General features: G+C 36.1%; 1 protein-coding gene across 7 annotated transcripts in view; it reads left to right on the top strand.

The window, feature by feature from the left end:
• NPY5R (neuropeptide Y receptor Y5) overlaps positions 1–24,881 on the top strand; it is a 163,939-nt gene that overhangs the window by 57,470 nt on the left and 81,588 nt on the right. For 3 of the 7 annotated variants that reach the window (XM_074229029.1, XM_074229026.1, XM_074229030.1), the window contains one exon: positions 6,399–6,529. The gene's annotated coding sequence lies outside the window, so the exon portion shown is untranslated. Of the gene's footprint in view, positions 1–6,398; positions 6,530–17,758; positions 24,555–24,881 lie in introns of all 7 variants that reach the window. The other 4 variants (XR_012476970.1, XR_012476969.1, XR_012476971.1 and 1 more) reach the window with 4 other exon arrangements.

Here is a 24,881-nt window from a genome sequence, read left to right as displayed (position 1 = left end):
TTTTCCCCAATTTTTAGTGCTCATCCCCAATATTGATTTGTATTCATTTTGTATAGATTACATTTACTTATTTACATATATATATGTATGTATGTATGTATGTATGTATGTATATATGTGTAGTGCACTCTGCCCCCAATCCCTTGCTCATCTGCAGGGAAGTGATAGTTTAAATTTTTTGCCTTGATAATCCCAGAGCCTAGGAAAGTTGATCATATGGTCAATACTTAATCCTTGTTAAATAATTCACTTCCTTTTAGTTAAGAAATAGAAGGGGTCCAATCAAGGGAAAGGGTTTATTTCTAATACCTTGTGATCTTTTCTTTAATCCTCAGGAAATAACTGAACTAAGAACTGTATTTTGTCATAAAATTGATAAAAGTTAACCACCAAGGTTGTATCTTTAAAAGACTATAAAGAAAAATTGTGTTTTTAACTGTATCATAGTTAATATTTTATTTATTAGTATTTTTTTAGTTTAGTGATATAACTTAATCATTGAAAAAATTGATTTTTGTCATGCATGAGTACAGAAAACCAGTGAGTTGTTTTCCATTTTTCATTCACACTTTCTTAGACATATATTGTCAAGAGGTTCTTAAGATATTTCATTAAGTGTGGTTAACTGAATTAGTTGAACACATTTTGTCTACTGCTATATTACTCAGCAGACCTTTCTTTGGAAGTTCTGAGCTCTCTGATTGCATTGCCTTCTGCTAAACCTTATCATAATTTAAAGGTGGGACTCTTTCCATTCTCCCTGACTTTTAACAGTATGATCATTGAATAGTCCTCAAAATGGTTTTCTTCTCTATCTTGCACCATGCCATCATTGTGAGTGACTTTAACATCCATGAAGAATGAATGCTCTTCATCTGAGTAATCTAGATCTGTGAACCATGGACCAGAAGACAGAAGTCCTGAGTTCAAATGCAATTTCAGATAATTTTGAGTTGTGTGACATTGGGCAAAGTCACTTAACTTCTATCTGCCTCAGTTCCTCAAAATAATGGTACCTTAAGGATCATGAGAGATATTTGTTAAATTCTTCACAAAATTTAAAGTGCTATATAAATGCTATCTTCCTCAACATCATTATTTATTTTCTAACTTTGTTTGACTTCTTAACTATCCTGGCCTAGATTTTTCAGGACATCACCTGCCACTACCCTAGATTACTTTAGCCTTTTGTATTTTTCCTCTCTTGCTAGCTCTTTCCCCTGAATAACTTCGTTTTCAGAGAATCATAGCTTTAGAGCTTTTAGAAGGAATTTCAGAAACCATTGAATTCAATGCTTCCTTTACAGATGTGGAAAATAAAGCACAAGGAAATTAAAATGACTTCTGATTTCAAGTCCAGTGCTCCATCTACTATGTTAACATGCTAGTAATAATCACATTGTGTGTGTGTGCTTATGTATGTATGTATATAAGAACCCTAATAATAGCAGATACTATTACCCATATTTTTCAGATGAGGAAACTGAGTTCAGCTAAGGCAAGTGTCTGAGACTGTTGTAGGGGGATTCTCTAGTTTCCTGTGAAGAACTCATAAGTCTGACCCTGGAGTACAGTTGTAAAGGAAAACACAGATTTATTAAATTCATTATAACATGAAAGAGAGTGAGAAATAGCTAAGAGTTCCTTAAAGGCTATATGGTTTTGGGTGCCAGTGGCTAATTAATTCATGCATTAGAACTCACAGAAGTAAGCTTGGTAAGAGAGACCAGAAACCTCTGGTTCTTCCTTAAATATCCCCCTCAGGATCCATGGGAGGGGATGGTGTTTTGGGAGTAGTCAGGGTTGTATATTGGAGAATTTGCAGTAGGAGGTGTGGCTATAGGATGAGTACTAAGACCAGGGTCTGAGTAAAAGCCAAATGCATAAAAAGATTACAAAATTTGTTTCCAGTTACAATATTCCTCCATGCCCATAATTCCCTGCATCAAGATGAGATTCAGACTCAGTGCTTCCTAAATACAGTTGGAACAGCCCTTCACTGTGCCAACTACTTGCTTTCAATCCTGACTTCCTATGAGTTGCTAGGATAAAACAATAAGTAACGCATGACTCTGGTTACTGATCTGCTAAAAACTTGTGATTTTTCATTTCAGTTTTTATTCATTTCGTATTGGTTCCTTTTGGAATTCTGAAAAATGGGTATTCCAAAACTTTTCTAGTCTAATTATGTAACTCCACCTCTGACATCCCTCAAACTTCAGCCTCACTAATATTCTTACTGAAAAATTACTGGCAGTTAAATAATGTTGTTTTTGTTTCATTATTGTTATGATTGATTTAGAGCCACACAATAAGTAAAAAAACCAGGACAGGCTATCTATCAGGCTTACCGCTACCCCCTCAAGCCTTTCTCACTTTGATTCCAGTTTTACCTTATCTCTAGATGTCAATCTTTCAACAAATTTAAAGGACACCTCCATCAGGTGAATTCCAGGAGAGCTGTTTCTTTCTTTCTTTCTTTCTTTTTTTTTTTTTAAGGTTTTTACAAGGCAATGGGGTTAAGTGGCTTGCCCAAGGCCACACAGCTAGGTAATTATTAATTGTCTGAGACCGGATTTGAACCTAGGTACTCCTGACTCCAGGGCTGGTGTTTTATCCACTAAACCACCTAGCCACCCCAAGGAGAGCTGTTTCTTGAGACATTTGGGTTTTAAGTCCTAATGACTTTCCTAAATAAAAGATTTGTTTTAATTATCCTTTTCCTGGAGAAAGACTTGTCTTATACTTTACAGGCCCAGGATATTATTATTTTTAAAAAATTTTAAATGATGTTATTTCCCCTAACTAATGAAAGTCTAAAGTTGTAAAGAAATCTGTCACAGTAAAGATACTGAATTTGGGGGTTGGGAAATGAGTGGACAGAGTTGACAGAGCCAAGAATCGCAGCTGGAATCTATTCCATTTCCCTGAAATTTGTGGATAATTGCTTGGACTATTGCAATGAGTTGTGTTTTTTTTTTATAAAATGGAAAGTTATTTAGCTTTTAGGGAACTCATAATATACACTGCAATCTTGGATGCACAGAACCCAGTGATAAATTTGGAGCAAAATGAGGAGGCAGTGAAAGAACAGTGTGTTGTTGCACTAGAAGATGAGTCTGATTCTCCACCCTTGTAGAATAGTTGGGTGATTCTACAGATTTTCATATAATAGTAAAGAGGAGGTTGCATGAAGAGCATTAAAGAATGAAGGAATTTTGAGTGGGAGGGGGAATGTTAGAGGAAAATTCAGTTTGAAAGTTTCATTTTACAGCTAAGGAAACATTCCTAAAGGGAAGACATGACTTGCCTAAAGACATACAGTAGTAATTGACGGGGATTTGAGCTTTTGTAGACAAATTTTATGCTATACATGCATTGCATGAACCCATAAGTGGACATAAAGAAGTAGTATGGGTTCACATGAAGATTAGCCTAGATTCCTGGATAGGTCAGGGTCAAATCCACAGTATATAATTAGATCTCCTGGGAAAATTCCATAACCAAATGTAGGGTGAATAGCAAGGCTGGGTGGACTGACCAAGATGCTAGTGAAATCCTTCAGATTTCAAATAGTAATTATTCTGAGAAGATTGAATGGTATCATCTAAATGATTAAAAAAATGGATCTTCCCAGAAAATAATAAATTTATTAATCAGTCTAGAAGTTTGTAAAGACTAGATAAGAAAATCATTCATCTCACTTTTGATGTTTAAAAAATTCAAGAGACATGATTTTGGGATAATTAGTCATTTAATTAAAAGTGCTAGCATTTTAACAAAAGGTCGATGTCCCTTAGATGCAAAAGACAATCTTAGCATTGGGCCCAAGTATTTATGCTCTCATAAACTCTGGGAAGAGTTGTTGTTGAGGGTGGAAATCAATTCTGACTGGTTGACAGTTAATGAGAGAATTAGTATCACAAAAAAAAGGAAAAGCCCTTTGGGGGTTGTCAGAAGTGAGTGGAACAAGGGTGGTGCTAGAGGAGTTTAACACCTGACTCCAGGTATTCTCCACAGGGGTGGCTAAAATTGTGTTGGGGGGGGCGGGATTGATGTCCCCAATTTAAGATTGAAAGGTCTTGAAAATGAAAGAATTCTCATATAGACCTGGAATCTTTTTTTTTTTTTTTTTTGCAAAGCAATGGGGTTAAGTGGCTTGCCCAAGGCCACACAGCTAGGTAATTATTAAGTGTCTGAGGTCAAATTTGAACTCAGGTACTCCTGATTCCAGGGCTAGTGCTCTATCTACTGCACCACCTAGCTGCCCCTTAGGCCTGGAATTTTAAAACCACTCAGCATTTATTATACAAGCCTGCAAAGTTTATAAGTTTAAATCTTTTCTCCTCCTGGAGAAGCAGCAAAAGCAGTTTATAAGCTGCTTGAGAGCAGGAGTGAATAACAAAAGGCTAGACCAGGTTTGAGTGAGTGGGTGAGAGAGACAGACAGCCAGAAGAACCGACTGGGTTGAGACTGCCAGATTTTATAGGTTTGACCACTCTCTGGGTATATAGAAGGGTCAGGAGAGTATGGGCAAAGGGTTAAATCCTTTCCCCACTACCGGACTGGAATCAGGTATAACAATGGAAGCTGGGGAGTTGGGTGTAAATGAAGAGATTATGAATTTACATTTAGCAGTGGAACTATAGGATCAATTTACATCACAGATAACATTTCTTTATTAGAATTTAAGTGTAAAAGATTACAAAATTTGTTTCCAATTACAAGGTTCCCTATCCATAACTCCTTGCATCATTTGCAGATGGGTGGCCTTCTAGTAGTAAAAGCTAAGCCTTTCCAGCCCCAAAGGGTGTGACCTTTGAATTCAATGTGGTAAAGAATGTAGAATTATATCCTCCACAATACAGAAGTCTTAAAATGTTATAGCATTGTCTCTACCTGCTTCAATTGATTATTATTGATAATAATCATTTCTCATTTTTATAAGTAATTACCTAATTGAACCTCTCTATATCTCTTCTGGAAAAGTCAGAGAGACATGAATTGGAGGATAATAAAAGCAGATTAATTTGAAACTAATTGAATGACTAGATCAATAGACTTGAATGATGTATTGCCAGCTCAGATGATCTGAGTTTTAAGTCCCTCCTCTGACTAAACTCTTGTAATCTTGGCAAGTCACATACCTCCCGATGATTCCTTTTCCTGTAGGGTATTAAATTAGATACCATCTAATCTTTGGACTATTGAATTTGATATTGGAGGACCTGGATGGAGTCCTGTTTGTCACTTACTATATGTGTGATTTCAGGTAATTCACTTAGTCTCTCAGCAATTCATTTTCCTTAACTATAAAATGAGGAATTTGAAATAGATGATTCAGGGTCCCTTATGGTTTTAAAATTATGGATTCCAAGAAGCTGTCAAAAGAGTTCCAATGAAGAATCCCAGGGATCTGGGTATGTGATATTTGTCAAGTCACAAAGCCTTCTGGGTTCTTGGTCAATAAGGTTGCAGAGAAGGTACAGATCTGCAGTGGGTAAGAGAGTTTCATCACCCAGGAGTTCACTGGGAACCAGAATCAGAGGACCAGCACTCTTATCTCTCACTGACATTTAGATAAAGGCAAAGATGAAATGCTTATAAAATTTCAGATGACCCCCAAGCTGATGATTTCAGGATTCCATAGGATTCACAGGCTAGAACTTTGGAGAAAATCAATCCAGAGAAAAATCTACATTAGGATAAGTGCAAAATTTAACATATGGGTTACCCAACAACTGAGACACTGTTAGAGTAAGATATGAGGCTTTTAGTGGACTGATGCTCAATAAAGTGTTGATTCAACAATATGACTTCTCATCTGGACAAGGACATGGCTTCCAAGAAAAAGAAAATAGTTACCAAGAATGCCTAGATGTAATAATATCTGGAGCATCCTGAATGAAATCAGTAAGCTAAGAAGCCTCCTGAAGAAAGCAGGATGGCACCAACCAGGTTGAGCCAATGCCAAATGAGGTTTATCTAAAGTAATCAAAGAAAATGTGTAAAAAAAAAAAAAAAGAAAAAGAAAATGTGTACACCTTTAGGGTGATAGGATTGCTATCCTCAAGTCTTTGAAGGGGATTCATGTTGGAAAAGGGATTTTATTGTTTGGTCCCAGGTGGTAGAACAAGAAACAATTAGTAGAAGTCAAAAAAGACAAGTTTGGCTTTGATATGAGGAAGAACTTTTCTATCAGAGCTCTGCATAAACTGACAGAACTGTTTTGAAAGGCAGGAGGGTTCCCTCATTGGGGAGGGGATGGTCTTCACTACTATTGATGATCGGTAACTTTCAAAGGGAGAATTAATGATTTTTACATATGGAATTACTAAATGATCACTGTGGTCCCTTCAAACTCTAAAATTCTATGAATTTTTTATTCTGTGCCTCAGACTTGGTCAGTCCCACACGGCCTGTGCTGTTGGACCTCCCAGAGGACACCCCATCATCACCACCTGCTGGGATCAGACCCTGCATCTCCAGAACTGGGTTAGAACTGAATTGGCCTTGAGTGGGAGGTGAGGTAAGAACATGCTGGCTTTTGTGTACAGATTAATCACATGAGCTATGATTAGCAGGGCATGCATTTCTACTAGTAGTTTGGGATTTAGAATGATTGAACAACACTCACAACCAATGGCACATATTTGACCCACAACTGGTTTGGGGTTAAGACTAATAGCTAATTGGCTTATACAGAAATCATATCATTTCTAACCAAATCAATGATGAATCAGGACCATAATGATAATAACTCATTTTATACAATAGGTTGTTGTTCACAAAGCACTTTCCTCATGATAACCCTTGTGAAATTAGTATTACTATATCTATTTTACATATTAAAAAATGTGATCTTATGAAGTGAATAGACCTATCCAAGGTCATTAGGTAGTAATAGGCAGCTGGAACTTCACTCTTTTCCTTCCAGTTTCTTTCCTCTACACTTTTGAACCAAAAGACCATATAGTTCCAATAAGTACTTTATAAATTGTAATAAACAATCTTGATTTTAGATAGCACTTAACATGAAACACACTTCTACTTTTTGGCAGACACAGCAGGGGACTATGTATAGGACAAGATAAAAACATAGAAATGGTCAATGTGTCATTTGACTTTGTTTATGTTTTTCTTTATGACAAGAAAAGGCAAGTGATTAAGAGAAGTTACTATGGTATGGAAAAAAGGTAACAATACATTTGTTTTGAAGACATCCTAAAGGTATAATAGTAAAGGGGTCTACTGAATTAGAGGCCTCAGTTATCTTAGACTGTTAGGCCTTGATAAAATAATCTTGTAATCAAAAGTAGTAGCTTCGATTAGGGTCTCTCTTCTTTTACCTCCAATATGCCTTTGTCATCCCAGGAATCAACCTATCTTCAAGGACCACACTATTATTTGAAGTGGCATTTGAACTCATATTATTTCTGACCCACTACTTCATACTTCCTTCTTCTTCACTTCATTCTATTTTTCTCCCTAGACATAGCACAAGGATATATATATCCTTGTATCCTTGTGCTATGTATATGTGTGTGTACACACACACACACACACACACACACACACACACACACACACACACACATATATGGCAACAAATACTTGTTCTTAATTCTTCAAACCAAAGAAGCAGAGTCCTTTCTTGTTCTAAATCTATGACCCTGTGATCTCTTGACATTGCATTTCAGTGCTTGTAATCTTTTAAGGTTAGAAAATTCTTCCCAAAATTTGGTGTAGCCTTTCCTGTTACAACCTAAATTGAGAAGCTTCCTTTTTTCTTCATTCTCTGGAAAGGAAAAGGTCAGCATCATCTAAAAATATATTTTCATATATTTAAAAAAGTGATCCACATAACTGTCTTCATGAGATAAAATATGTTCATAAAAGAGGTTTTGCTTCCACATCATTGCCTTGATTTTCACTTAGCATTGAATTTTAAAACACCAAGAAGAAAATAGTCCCCTAATAATTAGCCTTGGCAAATGTTGCACGTGGTGGATGGTTGGTATTTCTATAATACAATATTTTTTTAAAAAGTAATTTTCAGGGTAGCACAATTGATGGTTGTATATAGAACTCAAAATAGAATAAACAACATTTACTTAGTGCAATTTTTAAAGAACATCAAAGTGGAAATTCCCATTGTAACTCTAGTGGTCAGAAGTCTTGGACTTGTATTCTACTTTGCTCAGGCGAGTTAATTCAATTCTGTTTCATTCTATTAAAAGTTTAAGAATTAATTAGGAGGGCAAATCACAGCTTCTGATCTTTCTATTAAATCAGTCACAATGATTGTCTGTGAATGAACAATCCAAGCACTGACCATGAAAAACATGGAGAAAATTGTGAATGAGACTGCAGAGAACACTCTCAGCAAAGTCTTATGGATTAAAAATTCAATTTGAGCTAAAACTTCAACTCAAATGGTTTCAACACTGTTACTGACTTGATGTGTAACTAACCTATGCAAGAGGACTCTGCAAGATATAATGTGCCCCCTGGTGGTATTGTGACTAATCCAATCAAAGACTTATTTGCAGAGTATCAAAATAAACACAACTGGATTGATTGTATAGACAAGAGACATGGCACCTACTTTCATATTTTTATTTTGTGCCTGCAGTTTGATGACATTGTTTTTAACAGTCTTAATTCAATGACATATATATATATATATATGTATATATATATATATATACACTCTTTTAAGAGGTGAATTGTTCTGTATAATTTTTTCCAATTCATTGGCATTAGGTTTCTAGAATTTCAAAAGTAAAAATATGACTGAGTCCATCCACACCTCAGAAAACACTATGCAATAGAAAAAAGACCTGGAGGTTCAGACCTCAACTCTACTTCTTGAAGAAGAGTCTTGGTCAAGACACTTAACTAATCTCCCTGGGTTTCTTGGATTAAGAGATTTAGCTAAATGACCAGGTTCCTTTTCAGTATAAATGTGTCATCCTATGAAGTCACTTAATTTTCTGAGTTGAAGTTTGCTCATCTTCAAAATTTGGAGGTTAAATGGAGTGATTTCAAATAACTCTTCTGTCTAGACCTAGGATTTGCTAAAAATCTTAAAAGTGTTATCTTCAATAAGCTTAAAAATTTTAGTTCTTCCTTTCATTCAACAAAGTTTTCTCGTTCCTCATTTCTCAACCAGTTTGTTTAGTTAAGTTTTATCATAAATGGAAAATTGTAAAGCCCAACTTGAAACATTATGCCTAGTGCTAAACACTTAGGATAGGAAGAGTAGCAATACAATGATGTAGCAATATGGAAGAAATTATTTGTAGACAAAAGATTGGCTTAAGATCATACAGAGGTACTTTCATTTTTATATGTCAACCAAATTTCTTTTAAATTTTAGAGATGGAAAGGCCTAGATTCTGTGTTTTCAATCAACAAATTAATAAACATTTATTAAGCATCTACTGTGGGCCAGGCACAATTTCTTCCTAAGGTGTTTGAGAATTCACATGCAGAAGAAAAAAAGAATCAAAGTATTGCATTATATAAGGTTGAGAGTTGATTTGGTTGCCAGTAAAAAAGTTATTACCATTAAAAGTGGCTGTATAGATGGTAGTGATGAATTCCTTGTCCCTTGGATTGAGCATGGGAAAAAATGATCTTTAGAGTTTGACATAATCAGATGAAAGGGTGATCCTTCTCCTTGCACTATCACAGCTTCTGTCTGTCACATCACCCCCTTTTCCCAAATCCCTTTGTAGTTCTTATCCCTACCCACATAGCCAACTTTGCTCCTTTAGCATCATTAATATTTTTTTTCACAAACTACTCTTGCTACACTAAAATATAAATAGATAGTTGTTTTTCCATCTCAAAAAGTTCTTCCTAGTCCACTCTTATCATCTTAAAACTATATCTCTCCTCTCATTCAATTCACTTGAGCAAGCATTTATTAAATGCTTATTATGTGCCAGCTACTGGACTTGCAAGGACAAAAATGACACAGATCCTTTTGATAAGGAACTTCAAGTCTATGAGGGAAAAAATAGGTACAGAGACAATTTCACAAAAATGTGAAATCTGTCTTCATGAAGACAACCACTGCTGAGTTCTTCATGACACAGACCTTTTTTTTTTTTTTGGCAAGGCAATGGGGTTAAATGACTTGCCCAAGATCACTCAGTTAGGTAATTATTAAGTGTCTGAGGTCACATGTGAACTCAGGTCCTCCTGACTCCAGGGCCAGTGCTCTATCCACTGCATCATCTAACTGTCCCAGCCCAAACTTGTCTTCTTTCCAACCTTTCCTCAAGATTTGATCAAATTTGGAACTCTTTCTTCCCAAATTTTATGTCCTCTTCTCTTTGCTCTCCTTGCAATTCATCTTCCCCTGATTCCTAACACAAAAAGGATAGATGTGAAATTATATAAGCTGTGGTTCCTCACATGGACATTGCTTAGAAAAATGAAAGTGACCATTCTAAAGACTACTTTGGAGAGATATACATTTTTTTGAAAAGTGGCAGACTATATATTGAAAATAAAACAATAAAACTCCCTACTAAAAAAAAACAAGCAATATGTAAAATAGCCTCCTAAGTTTTTAAGTTTTTTTGAGAATATCACATAACAGAAATCAGCAAATAATCCTGGTCATAAGAAGAAAGGTTAGGATACCCAGACTCATTTTTCTAGACATGAGATTAAGCATATCTTTAATTGGTAGATCAGGGGTTAAAAACAGTAATTTATTAACCAAGGGGCTATGAGTTCAAATGCCATTGAATATGAAACTATGGTAGTTTTTGAGAGGTAGCATAGTACAATGGGAAGAATACTAGATTTGAGCTAGAATAACTGGAATTGAATTCTGTCTTTACAACTTAACTTTATCACATTAGATAAGTCACTTCACCTGAGACTCATTTTCCCCACCTGTAAAATAGGGTAGTAATAATAATAATACTGAATAAAAATAATCATTTTATAGTTGATAGAACACTGAATTTCGAGAAATTAATTTAGTTTCTCTAGGCCTCAGTTCCCTCTTTTGTAAAATAAGAAGGAAATTTATAAGGTCTCTTCCAGTTCTAAATTTTTACAGCACCAACTGACATCATTTGAATAATGTGAGCATCAGGTGAGGTAAAGTGCTTTGAAACTGTACTATTTACATATTAACTGTTACTATAATCTGTAAAGTTCAGAATTATCTCCTGAAAGGTAGGGGATGGGGAAGGGAAGGGAAAATGAATTAAAATATCTGTGATCTGATACCTCACATATATATTGGCAGTTGTGGATCAAACTGCTATTTTCTAATCTTGAAGTCAACATAAACTATGAAAATGTGTGTTTAAATGTGACTAATTGGTAATAGATTGCATATTTTAATTTTAAGGTTGTCATTGTTAAAGAGTGACATTGCATGTGATCAAAGTTATTGGCTGCAAGTGCGTTCTTACAAGCTGTATAAGAGTCCAGTGTTTGCAGACACTTAGGCGCTTATGACAACATAGTCTGATGGAAAACAGCTTGGGCCAGGAGTGAGAATACCTCAGTTCTTGTCTAAACACTTCCACTGTTGAGCTGTGTGATCTGAAATAAGTCGCCTTCCCTTGAGGGCTCTCAGCTTTTCTAGACTTTGAGCTGAAAGGCATACAGAGGTGAAGAGACTTGTTTTTGTCACCCCCTCAAATACTAAGACTTGCCAGTCAATCACAAAGCATTTACTAAACACTACCATCAGCCAGGCAGGTGCTATGCTAAACATTCAGAAGATAAAGACAAAAGTCAAACAAACAGGATTTGCACTAGAAAAATCACAGAGAACAGATACAAAAGGGAGACAAAAAACTTTTGAGAGGGAGAACATTGATAGTTGAGGAAGAATCTAGGAAGATTTCATGTACAGGATGTAATTTAAGTTGAATTTTGAAGGAAATTAGGGTTCCAAGAGGTTAACATGAAGAAGTAAATTCCAGGCCTAAGAAACAAGAAATATAAAGGCACTGAGAAATCTTATTGAGGAAAAACAAATAGCCTGAAGCAGAGTTTATAGATGGGAATAATTGGTAATAACTACCCTATCTCAGAAGGTTATTATAAGAAAATTTATTTTGATATGGTAAAAAGAACTATTATTTCAGTTCATGTGGGTATTTCCTCCTGTTAAAGGAATTCCTTCCAACCTAGCCTTGTGTATAGATAGGTTAAGCTAATACTTGCTATAAAGGCAAGGAAGTGGTACCCAAGAATTTATGGCTTATAAGGCCAAGACTCTAAGCATAGAATTCTTTGCAGTTTTCTAATGACCTCAGGCCATAGTATTATGACTTCCTGGTCATCTAAAGGCAAAAGTGTCACCTATTTGGAACCAAGGTGCTTCTGACTTGTCAGACAGCCTAAGGCCTCATCAGGCATCATAACCTGCCCTCTTGGTTTTTTGTATGGAGATAAAGTGAATCATCTACCCAGTGCTATATACTTTCTATGTTCTGACTTATGATGACATTTGAATAAATCTATCAGTGCTTCAATATCAGACCAAAACTACCAGGGATCAGGTCTGAGTCAGGTTGAGTCCACCATAAGTCTACTGATATAAGATGGTATAATGAACTGTAGTAACCTAAACTTTATTACATGGTTCCTAACTTTCTGTTGTTGAACCTCTCCAAACACATCCATCAGGCAGTGTCTTCATGAGTCCACCAAAGAGCCATTCTTGAAATCTTTGTAGACTGGTAGGTCCTCCAGAAACTTTTGCCCTGCTCGCATAGTTTTCAAAATCCCTAAGTCATCACTACTCCATGATGAAGCACAGAAGGTTTGGTGAAGGCATTGTAAAGATAATAGTAAACGCTTTAGAAAAACACTGTTGTCTAGTGGAAGACATATAATTATGGGATATATTTTATCATGCAACAGTCAGTCAAATTAATAATTTGTGCTGAAAAATTTGACTCAGTAAGCACTTATTAGTCACCCACTGTATGTAAGAAACTCCTTGGAGCTAAGAATACAAAACCAGAAGTGGAACAGCCCCTGTCCCCTAACTTAGTTTATACTTGATTGACTTATGCAATGAGGGGAATGCTAACATTTATATGCATAATGAAATGCAAAATGCAAAGTAATTTGGTGGGTGTGAGGTCCACCAATCAGAGGTATCAGAAAAGCATGTGTGCTACTTAATTTGAGCAGAACCTTGAAGGATTCCATTTCTGAGAATCCCTGTTTAGGTCTGGGGCAGCATGTGCAGAATGCAGGGAAATAGGTCAGTTTGGTTAGAATGTTGTTTGTGAGGGAAAATGTGAAATCAATCTGGAAAGGTAGTTAAGAGCCATTTTAGAGAGGTTTTAAACTGGCAGGAGACTGTATTTAATCCCAGAGATGATAGGAAAACATTAGGGAGTCATTGGAGTTTCTTTAACAAGATGTTCAGAATGTGACAATTTTTGGCCAGAGTTTATGTAAAGTGGCAGATGGTGCTAGCTATTATCTGAGTTTATCTTTTTATAACAATTCTCTCTTCATACTTAAGTCATACTGAAAACAATAATTGCTTTTGTTTTACAATCACTTATATTACCTTTTTCTATTTAGTCTAAAGTTATTAATGATATGAATTAGTTTTTCTTAAAAACCTTAAATTCATATAGTTAAAATGCAGGTTCCCTAACTATTTGTCAGAAGTGTATAACATAACTAAACATTCCTTGCATGGAATGGTTTAACCACATCATCAACATTTCTCACATTATCTGCTGCTTTCAGTTATTATATAGATTGCCTATCAGCCTTAACAGAGCAAATGCTTGAATCAACCCTTGCCTGCAATATATATTTATAAAAACATTAGCAAGACAGCATGACTGGTCAGAATAATGAACTGAAAAGTCCGACTCAGAAACTTTAATCCCTTGTCAGTCACTGCTTTAGTGAGTGTGAGATTGTTGTCTGATGTTCTATGACTTCGAGCAAGTGGTTTCCGTCTCAGGACCTGGGTTTCGCCTCTTTTGTTCTTGTAATGAAATAATGGTTGAGCCCCTTGTTTAAAGTGGTTAGCTGAGTTTGTTAGAATGTCATGCTAATGAGGCCGAGGGCATGGGATCGATCAGCACCTGGGACAATTAGTTGCTCTCTGTTCAGTGGATATGGGCTGGAACTTGAGCTCCAAAAAAATGTGTGTCCCTGGTCACAAGGGGAATTAAGCCTGAGAAAGTGGCATAGATCAGGGAAAATCCATTGCTACTGCTTAATGGTGGGTCATTCTGCAATGGGGTGGGTCAGGCCCCACTAGTAGAATGGGGACAGAGTGCCCAAGGTCTGAGCCTTTCAATACAAGTTCTCAGGAAGAAAAGAAGATAGAACTATAACTTAACAATACATTCAACAAAGCCTTTGCTAAGGACATGTTAATTAACACTTAAATTCTTAAAAGCCTCCTTTTTAAAGTAATATTTTCCGCCTTTTGAGATAAGGGGTGTATGTCTTCAGACAAAATAGCCTGGAGCCAACTGGGGTAACTGGACTAAAGAGTAAGGAGTCCAGGCTTTTACTTCCAGTTCTGTCTTTAATTAACAGTGTGACCTTGGGCGAGTCAGATCTTAGCCAGAGTTTTCTCATCTGTAACATGAGGGGATGACATCAGACAGATAATCCCTAAGGTCTTTCCCCATTTTAAAATTGTATAAATTTAAAAATGTAAAGGTCAGGAGTTCCCTGTATCCCAACTGTTTCAATGTCAGGTTCAATGATGAAAAATTTTAGGTCTGAAAAATGTGCCTTTAATCTACAACATCACCTTGAACTCCTAGTATCTCAGGAAAACTAAGCTGATTATATTAAATGACTTTGCTTATATAGGTTATGACCAAATGCTTTGGTTTGCTTTTAGATAACATTATGTCACTGTTGCTAAGGTACAGTTTTGTAAAAATGTTATTTTAAATATATCTTTGTGTGGAAAAAATGATAGAAGCAAAAGAAAAACGTTTAAGGAAAGCAGTTAACTGAGAATAACAATAAAAATAAAGTAACAGGTACTATGATAAGGCCTTGGGAGATATCAAAGTCTTGCCTTTGAATGAAGCCCTGAATGCTTTTTTTATTTAACCCTGAACAGACCATCAGGATCTGCTGTGTGACCATTCTGATCTCAGGATGGGTGAGTTGAGGTATTGATCAGGTGTAAGGAGCTTCCTTTTACAACCCTGGTACTTTGACTAGTTGAAAAAGGACAACCTTTGTTTGAGAATAGAAGTATTCATTTACTATTGACTCCATAAGCATGTGTTAAGCACCTTGGTATAGCAGACTCTATTGGAAGATAAAGAGGAAAATGAAATAATTTCTGCCCTCAAGGAGTATATCAATTGAGGGAAAAGAATAAGTATGCAAATAAGCAAATACCAAGACTAGCCAAAGTCCTCAGGAGGGGAGGTACTACTAACTGAAGGAATATAGAGTAAGTGCTTAAGGAGTAGGCTTGGACTGGGGAAAGTCTGTGACAGTGGCAGAGTGGGCATAAAAACCCAGACATGGGGATTTGGAGTCAAAGGGTTTAGGTTCAGTCAAACTTTACTTATGATCTTGGGTAAGTCATTAACTTAACATAAGCTTAAAGGGAACCTCTCTGGACTTCAGGTTCATCACCTGGGAAATGAGGATGTTGGAATAATGACTTTCCACCTCTATATCCAATTCTTCCCCTACCCTCACCATTTTATCTGAAGCTAAATAGTTCAACCAAAGGCTGTCAGAGACATTCCCAATACAAACAAAATGGGAAGAGACTTTAGAGCTCACACTAGGGCCAGCCTGTCATTTCATAGGGACTTGCATAAGGTCCTTCAGTTTGTCAGTGACAGAGGGAAACCAGGTAAGGCAGCAAGATGATTTTGAGTAGCTGCCTCCATGGTAGGACTTGAGGAGGGCTGAGAAGAGCTTCCTCCTCAAAAGTAGCTATCAACTCCAGTATCTTTCTGAGAAGGTTTTCCTTTTTGAGTTTGTGATGAAAACAAAGATAAAACCAGGAAGATTAACACTTTGATCTTTTTGAGTTTATTAAGTGTTACCTTAGGGTTGCTTTTCGTACAGTGAAAAAGTAGTATGGAAGAGAGAGGAGCCTCAGGAGCTAGGAGAAGGAAGGAGGGGAACAAAATATTTATAGAGTGCCTACTGTGAGCTAGGCACAGTGCCAAGCTTTTTACAAAGGATTAACCCAGTGAAATATGGACACTGTGATGATCTCCATTTTACAATTGAGGAAACTGAGGCCAAAAGTGGTTAAATGACTTGCCTAGGGTCATCCAACTAGTATGTGAGGCTGGATTTGAACTTGGGTCTTTCTGACTCTAGTCTAGCATTCTATCCATTGTGCAATTAGCTACCTGGATGGCAGGGATTCCTAATTTATTTTTTAAATGAATTGAAAAAAGCTCTAGGTTCCACATTTTTGTCTGTAAATAGTTTTATGAACTTAAGACCATTGTATCACCCCTTTCAGCCTCATTTTCTCCTTAAAGGCCTTAGATTTGAATTTCAGCCCAGCTTCTTGCTATCTATGAGCCCTTGGAAATCAGTCACTTAGCATACCCAATCCTCAGCTTTCTATTATGTAAAATGTGAAAGGCTCAGAGGACCTCTCAATGGAATGAACATTAGTGTTATTCTTACAGCTTCTGCCTTATGGAGTTTTGAGAATTGAAGGTGTAAAAGGGAGGGGGCAGCTAGGTGACATAGTGGATAGAGCACCAGGCCTGGTGGCAGGAGGATCTGAGTTCAAATGTGCCCTCAAGACACTTGAATCTAGCTTTGTGACCTTGGGCTAGTCACTTAGTCCCATTGCCTTGAAAAAAATCCAAAAAAAGGGTAAAGGGGAGCTCTGAGGTGATGCTTTAAAGTCATCCAGTACTTCATGATTTTTTAAAGCCCTAGGGCTTATAATCCATCTCTTGTGGCATTGCACACATTGACTACAGGCAACTTAGTCACACATAGACCATCTGTGATGGGATAGTAGACTCTAAAGTCGATCATCTCATTCAACACCTTAATAGCAAATATTGTCTTAGAACAGTGGAATGGCTGACCTGGAAAAACATAAAAACAGGACAACCAAAATAAATCAGTAGGGCTTTGTTTTCTGTCATAACTCATAAAAACATGAGAACATTATATGGTATTTTCAGTGTTCATTTAAAGCATTGCTTCAGATTTTATCTAACACCCAGAGTTTTCATAGGAATCAATTTGTTATTTTAAAAAATTTTTTTTAATTAAATGACCGTACTATCTAATTCACCTAAAATATAGTTACTGATGATTTTCTGTCATGCCTCATCTCACCTGGAGAATATTTCTCCTCAAGTCATTCAACAGTAGTCAGTCAATCTACTTTCCTGGTATTGCTTTTCCATTGTGAAGATTTCCTGATAGAAACCTTACCTGTACTTATCACTAATATCATGTAGGTTTTCTCAGAAGAAATCCAAGTATGAATCCAAGAAATGGATCTTGAATGACATGTTGCATCCCATAACTTAGGGGATTTGAGAATATTCGTTGATAATTTCTTGGTAATTTTCTGCCTTGTAGTTGCCCCACCAAAGTTTTGGTTTCCTTTTAAAAATGATTTCTATATAGCTCCTTCAACTTTATTCAACTGTTCTTCAAAATGTTTGTCTTTCATCACTTCCCTTACTTGAGGACCCACAAATGCCCCAACTTTGTTTTTAGCCTCACTGATTCTTGGAAATTTATTTTTCAGATAAAGAAAACCTGCACCATTTCGATCCATCGCCTTGACAAAATTTTTCATTAAACCAAGTTTAATGTGCAACGGTGGTAAGAAAATTTGTTCAGGACTACTAGTGGTTGACTTACCACATTTTTCGTTTGGGGATTTGGTTCTTTCTTTTGAGGCTAGAGCTTTTTTAATGTAGTGGTTATTTCTGTCACTGCTCTCCCATTCACAAATAATGCAGCAGTATTTGGTACACTCTAGTTATAATACTAGTAAAGAGAAATCATTTTCAGATTTCCATAAATATCCCAAGAATAATTTTCCTCCTTTGTCCTTCTCGACAGAAATGTCATGCTTGGAACAAATTTTGGTACCCTCTTAGGGGATATTACATCCTTTTCCTATAGAAACTAAAGGCTTAGCTTGATGTTTTGGGGGTAAGATCATTAGTAAGGTAACTAGGTCTGCTTGAGTTTTTCATTGAGTATCTGAGAATGGAAAAGTGACTTCAAATGGGAGCATCACCATATTTATTGCTGGGCTCCTACCTTGTTATGCTGAGCCTCATCATTACAATCTGAATCATCGGTTTTATCTTCATCCAAGTTCCAAGTTTCTGGTGGTTTTGATATAGATAGTTCTTCACTGTGTAAAACAGAGATCTTAGAACTTATGGTGGATTTGGATTTTTATAGTATATTTAGATTTGGAGAACATTCCTGATATATTTGTTAAACAAATATAGCAATCTGTTGAATGGTCTTCCTGTTCTCTCCAAATCATAGGAACTTCCCATGTTATGTGATAAGATCCATATAGCCATCAAATTAGCAATTTCACACAAGAGATATAAAACAAGTGAGGGGTCCAAGCCTTATCTTGTGTACCTTTTTATAATACAAATAAAGTTCATATGCTTTCTTATCTAGATGAATAAAGTTTCACCTCTGCAGTTAAAAGTTAGCTATATATTGATTCAGGTGAAATGCATTTGTGAGGCATACTTTTGTGAGAATTTAAGGACAGTTATATCAGCATCTTCAGACTACAGAAGATCTTAGAAACTGGGACTAGAAAAAATGTTTACTAAATGACACCTGGCACACAACTGACTGAACAATCTGCTACATATTGAGTATTTCACTGCATGATTGGATGTGCATGAGCTTGTCTTGCCACACGCACATGAACTAGGCCTTCCTACAGCATGCAAGAACAAGCCAACTTGTGGCTTCTCTCCTCCTCCACCTCAACCCCTTTCAAAAAGTCACTACTGTCTCTTATTGCATGGTTTATATTAAGATTCATGCGTCATTCAATAGTGGGTAATAAGAGAAATTTCAGATGCAGTTTAGCATGATGAGAACTTAAAATACCCAATAAATCTCCATGTAGCCAATTGTGTGTTTATCTATAAAATTAATTATTGGCAGAATGGGGACTAGATTACTCAGGTCTATGTGCTCTTGCTTTGTTGCTTCTTCTTCTATACCTACTGGGAACACATTTTCCCATGACCAAAATCAGAATTTGTGGTCTGACAAAGGAAATTACTTGGTAAGCCTTAGTTAAAAGTGCTCATTCTTTCCTTGAAATTGGGACTGTCCCAGGAAATCTGGGACATATGGCATGGTAACCAAATTGCACCGCCTCTTTCCCAGACAGCTTCCTTTGCTACCCAGCATACACCCAGTTGTTTCCCTGGCCTCTTACCAGTCAGTGTGTGCTCAAGGAATGAAAATGAATTTTAACATTAGCCTAAGCAAGACATAGAAAAGTAGATTTGCATTAAAGACAATTTTTTTCAAAAATTATTCCAAAATCATATTTCTGTTGACCATATATTCTGCATTTTCAAGGACCATTCCTTGAAAACCCAAGAAAGGAAAAGTATTTTTAAAAAGGAATCTATTTTGTTGGGTCACGCATCCTGATTTTGGTTCAAGAAGAAGTGGTCAAGTTATGTCAATACAGATTATCCATGACCAGACTTTCCTTTCATAATTGTCAAATTGACTCTTATTAAAATTATCTATAGTGATTATATACCTCAAATTTTCTAGAATAGTCCCAATTAAAAAAAAACAACTAAAAAATACTTTTAGCTTAAATTTTGTTAAGAAATGTCCCTTGTCAGACTATTTGTCCCTGTTTGGTGGTGGTGGTGGTAGTTGTTTTCCTCCTTATTGTTGTTGTTGTTTTGGAAAATAGTCATTGTAGGAATGACCCCAAAGCAGAGTTCTCTAAAGCTCTCAACCAGGAGACTGAGGGGGTAATATTGGTCTTCCCCAAACCTGGGAAATGGCACTCATATGCTCATTAAATACAAAATGATATTTTTGATTTTATAGATCAACCGTTAAAGAGCAAAAGGCATCACCCCTGTGATCTAGTGGTCATGTGATATAAGAATAGGGACTTGGAGAGACAATAAGTTCATGTGGTTTTGCATTTTAAAGGTATAGACTTGATCAGGAGAAACTGGTCAACTTTGATAAGATTCAGTGTCATTGTACATGATTGATTTTGCCTACATTTTTTCATGGAAAGACAAAGAAAAGGACAAAGGACTTGGATGATGCCTTTTTGATATGTAGGAAGAGCCTCACTGAAAGATTCTTTCTGCAGGAAGGATAATTTGATGGGCTCAGGCTTAGGCTCAGAGCAGAACTATCCTTTTGTACTAAATTACTAAACTATCCTGTTCTAAATCTAGAACTTCTAGAACTAATCCAAAATAATAGATTAGGGGTTCATAGGCATTAGCACCATCTTCCTTCAAGTTGCTGCTAATGATAGTCATGGAAAAGCAGTGACATCAAAGCCTCTAGGAGAGGACTGAGTCCATACCCCAAGATGTGGAAGAGTCAAGTTTCAGTTAAATATATTCTCAGCTATGTAGCTGTAGACCTGAAAGATGACAAGGAGAGACAGTGATAGAGTGGAAAAAATAAACTAAATCCACCATCTAAGGAGAATAGCAAAATATCTAGATTCAATTTTGGAAAGCCAGTAAAAGAATCTCTTATTCAGAGACCGTATAAAAACATGAGACCTTTTTCCTGGAGAAAAGAAAAATAATTAGTGACTCTAGAGTGATTTTTGGCAAAGAGCAAATGTAGACTTTGAAATCCACTAATATAGAACTATTCATGGGTCTGGTGCAGAGTGGGTTGCCTTTCTAGCAATCTCAAATTATTCTTCTCTTTGTTGTTTTTTCCCCATTCCCCTTTGAGAAAGTACATAGCATTAGATTTTGATGCATTTTATGTTTAATATGTCTATGGATGTTTGCCCTATCTCAGAAGCTCAGAGTCCTACCAACTTAATAGAAGTCCCAAACAGTGGCCTCTTCCCTTTAGCCTCATCTAGTTGACCAGGCTGTCCTGATCAACCTTCTATACACAGTTTAAAGAAATGGTCACTTTACAGAAGAGAAAACAAAGAAAAGTGAAACTCAAATTGAGTTAGGGATAGAGCCCCATCTAGAAGAATTCTTGACTTCCTGGACTCCCAGTCTAGTCATTTTTCCCATGCACCACACTACCTCCATCAGAGCTACCTGGGAGGATTAGCAGGGGCTAGAGAATTATATCATCAGCTTTTTTTCATTTTTTAAAAAAATTTCTTTGTGCTATCTTAAGGAGGAACTAAGATGCAGCCCTCAAGAATGAGCATTCATTCAGACTTTCTAAAGAGCCAGCATTGCTTTGACCCAAACCCATAAAGATAGATTCACCTTCTTATCCTACCACTTAAACTGTCTCTATCCTTCTGTATGTCTGGGTCCCTGTCTGTTTGTCTACTTGCATCTCTCTCTACCTTTCCCTTTCCCTCCCATTGAGCTTTCTCTGATTCCAGCCTTACTATAGGAAATCTGGGGCAATGAGAATGGGTGAGTGAATAAAAAGAAACAAAAGAAGAAAAAAAAACAGAATAGGTGGCTATTTGCTATAAATAATAGGTTAACTTGAAAATTGCTTGAATTTTTAAGTCTCACTTTATGTGAACATAGAAATGGCAATATCCTAGCTGTGACCCTTGGGAAAAATTTAGTAGAACATATATGGGCCTAACAGATACAGACTATTTTATGGGAAAAAAATGAAAACAAAACTAACAAATAGCCTTCAATTTCAAAGAAAAATAAAGGATTTATAGCTTCCAGAGGAGGAAACTATATGGGAACTAGGAAAAAAATAATAAAAAGAAACTTAATGTAGTCAAAGTTCTAGTCCCTCTTTGACTCAGTGCTTCTAAAGAAATGACTCATTCTTTACATGTGGTCATCCTTTATTTTTGTAGCATTCTTTATAATTAGTAATAAAATATAAATAAAAGCACTCATTTATATATTGCTTTAGGGTTTATAAAGCCCTATGCAGTTCATTTGATTCTCAAAATGATGTTATGATGTATGATACTATAAATATGATTTCCTATGCTTATTTTACATCAAGAAACTGAGACTGGGAGAGGTTAACTGATTTGTACAAGGTCACATAACAGGTATATGGCAGAACTAGGACTTAGCCCTAGGTTTTTGGACTCCAAGTTCTATATTTTTTAAAATTATAAAGAATTCCTAAGCTACAAAAGTTTGAGAACTCCTTCACCAAAAAAAAAATACTCCTTTGCTATGCTCTAATAAAACTTATTTTCAACATGTAGGTTTTGTGTCTTAATCATTTCCAAGAAAATAAACAAACCAAGTTTATGTAAAAAAAAATACCATAAAAGTGACACATGCACATCCCTCAGGGATTTCATCCCACTGATAACTGTGGGATAGGATCTATTCTAGATAATAATAATTTACTTTTTTCCATTATTTCTGAAAGGACTTCCAAACTGTGAAATAGTACAAAGATTTTTTTTCCCCTTTTTTCCTCAAATGATCACATTGGATCAGAGATTTTGAGTGATTTACATAATTCAGCTACATAACTGGTAGAAGCAAGGGACTCCCAAGTCTAGCATATTCTACCCCCCCTCACTGCCCCCCCAGCCCCCCACACCATGTATTTGGGACAAATAAGGCAAATAAACAGTCTTGAGTCATTTCTGGTTTTCTTCAAATTTCTCTCCCCCCCCCCCCAAAAAAAAGAACTGCCTGTTAGAAATTCTCTTGGTGGCATAAATTCTGCAATTCCCAGTCTTGACCCCTCAAGTATCCTGGAGGGGACTAAGAGGTTAAGTGAATTGGATTTGGCCCTTTTTAGTCAGGAATTGCACTCATATCTTCCTGACTCCTCAGCCAGCTTTCTGCTCCACTATGCAGGATATCACTTTTGCTTTTCCTCACATTTCAATTCTATGAATTGAAGAATATAGTTTTCACATCCCCAAACTATTACCTACATGTACTAAAATATAATTCCCTGAAACATTTCCATCCTTAAATTTGAGTTCATAGATTCAGGACAGGAAAGGACCTAAAATTATTCTCATGAAGTCATTATATATTACCCCTTCATTTAACAGATGAGGAAACTTTGATCCAGAGAATAAAGCAATTTAGTAGATATCAGAGCTGGGATTTGAATCAAGGTCCTCTGATACAAGTCCCAAATTCTGTCCTCAGGCAGCCTTCCCTGTGCAGGCTCAGTTGCAGAACATTTCTCACCAGACCTCAGTCAGGTACATAATTACTTGATCATATGAGGACAGTAGCCACACTAGTAATCCCAAGAATAGAAGCCAAGTCTATCTTTGAATATAGCATCCAACTAAGTGACAAAAAAGTAATGACCAGAAGGCGTCCCCTCCTCTTTTTCTCCTAACTCAGTCTTCTCACTTACACTCTTTAAGAAGGGCAAAGCCACACCTATAAATCTGTTTTTTTTTTTGAAGGGGAAGTCTTTGTGGATATCCATCACTCCAGGGTGCCTATTTATATGTAAGGCTATTCTTAAGTAAATCCTCTGGGATGGTTTTGAATACTAACAATAGTGATCTAGTTGAACTTCCACTTGGTAATTAGGGGACAATAACTAGAAACTAATGCTAATATACAAATGCTGCAAGAGCTAGACCAGCCAAGAGCATCTACCAGGGGAATCTGGCCCAGCATATTAGTGTGGGAGTAGATAATATGGGGGAAAAAAGCAACAAAAGGTGTTTTAGGGTGTTTTTTAATTTGTCACAACCATAAAAATAGATGAAAAGGCAGTTTTTTTTCCCCTGATTGAAAATATGACTTCAAATTTTGTCTCTTCTAATTTTTCATAGGAATCATTTTTTAAACTCTTTCCCTCCTAGAAATTGTACTCAATTCACATTTATCTAAAATGTAATTATTGAAGATTTCCTCTGATATTTCACTTATGGAATATCCTGCTTCATGATCTAGTAGTATTCAGCCATTATGCCTTGATTTTACTTTTCAATTATGGAAATTTCTTGATGGAAGATTTCTCCTTGTTTTCATCTCTCTTAACACCTAGGTTATCTGGGAAGAAATCTAAATGCATATCCAAAAAGTGGGCTTTGAGGGACATGTATATAGTCCATAACTTTATAATTTTTTAAAGATCATTTTAGAGTTTCTTGCTAATTTTCTGTCTTATATTTTTCCCAAAAAAAGTTTTGATTTGTTTTTTAAAATGATCTCCATGCATCTCCTCACCTTTATTCAGCTGTTCTTCAAAATGATTGCTTTCTATCACTTCCCTTATTTGAGGACCCACAAATCTCTCCACTTTGTTTTAGTCTCACTGATTCTTGGAAATTTATTTTTCAGATAAAGAAAACCTGCACCATTTCGATCCATCGTCTTGACAAAATTTTTCATTAAAACCAAGTTTAATGTGCAACAGTGGTAAGAAAACTTTTTCAGGACTAACCAGTGGTTAACTTACCACATTTTCCTTTCTGGGAATTGGTTCTTTCTTTTGAGGCCAGTATTTTTGCCTTTTTTTTTTTAAAGAAGTAGTTATTTCTATCACTGCTCTCCCATTTTCAAAGCAGCAGTGCTGGATATCTATATATATATATCTATATATATATATATAGATATATATATATAGATGTATCTAGATATCTATAGATATAGATATCTAGATATATAGATATGTGTGTGTGTGCCCTCTTTAGGAGATTCCATCTTTTTTCTTAAAAGCTAAGAGTTTAACTTTTTTTAAGAAAA

This window comes from Macrotis lagotis, chromosome 3 (genome assembly GCF_037893015.1).
Source record: "Macrotis lagotis isolate mMagLag1 chromosome 3, bilby.v1.9.chrom.fasta, whole genome shotgun sequence".
NCBI lineage: Eukaryota > Metazoa > Chordata > Mammalia > Peramelemorphia > Peramelidae > Macrotis > Macrotis lagotis.
The sequence above is the reverse complement of the archived record's forward strand: the minus strand, read 5'-3'. Positions and strand labels throughout refer to the sequence as shown.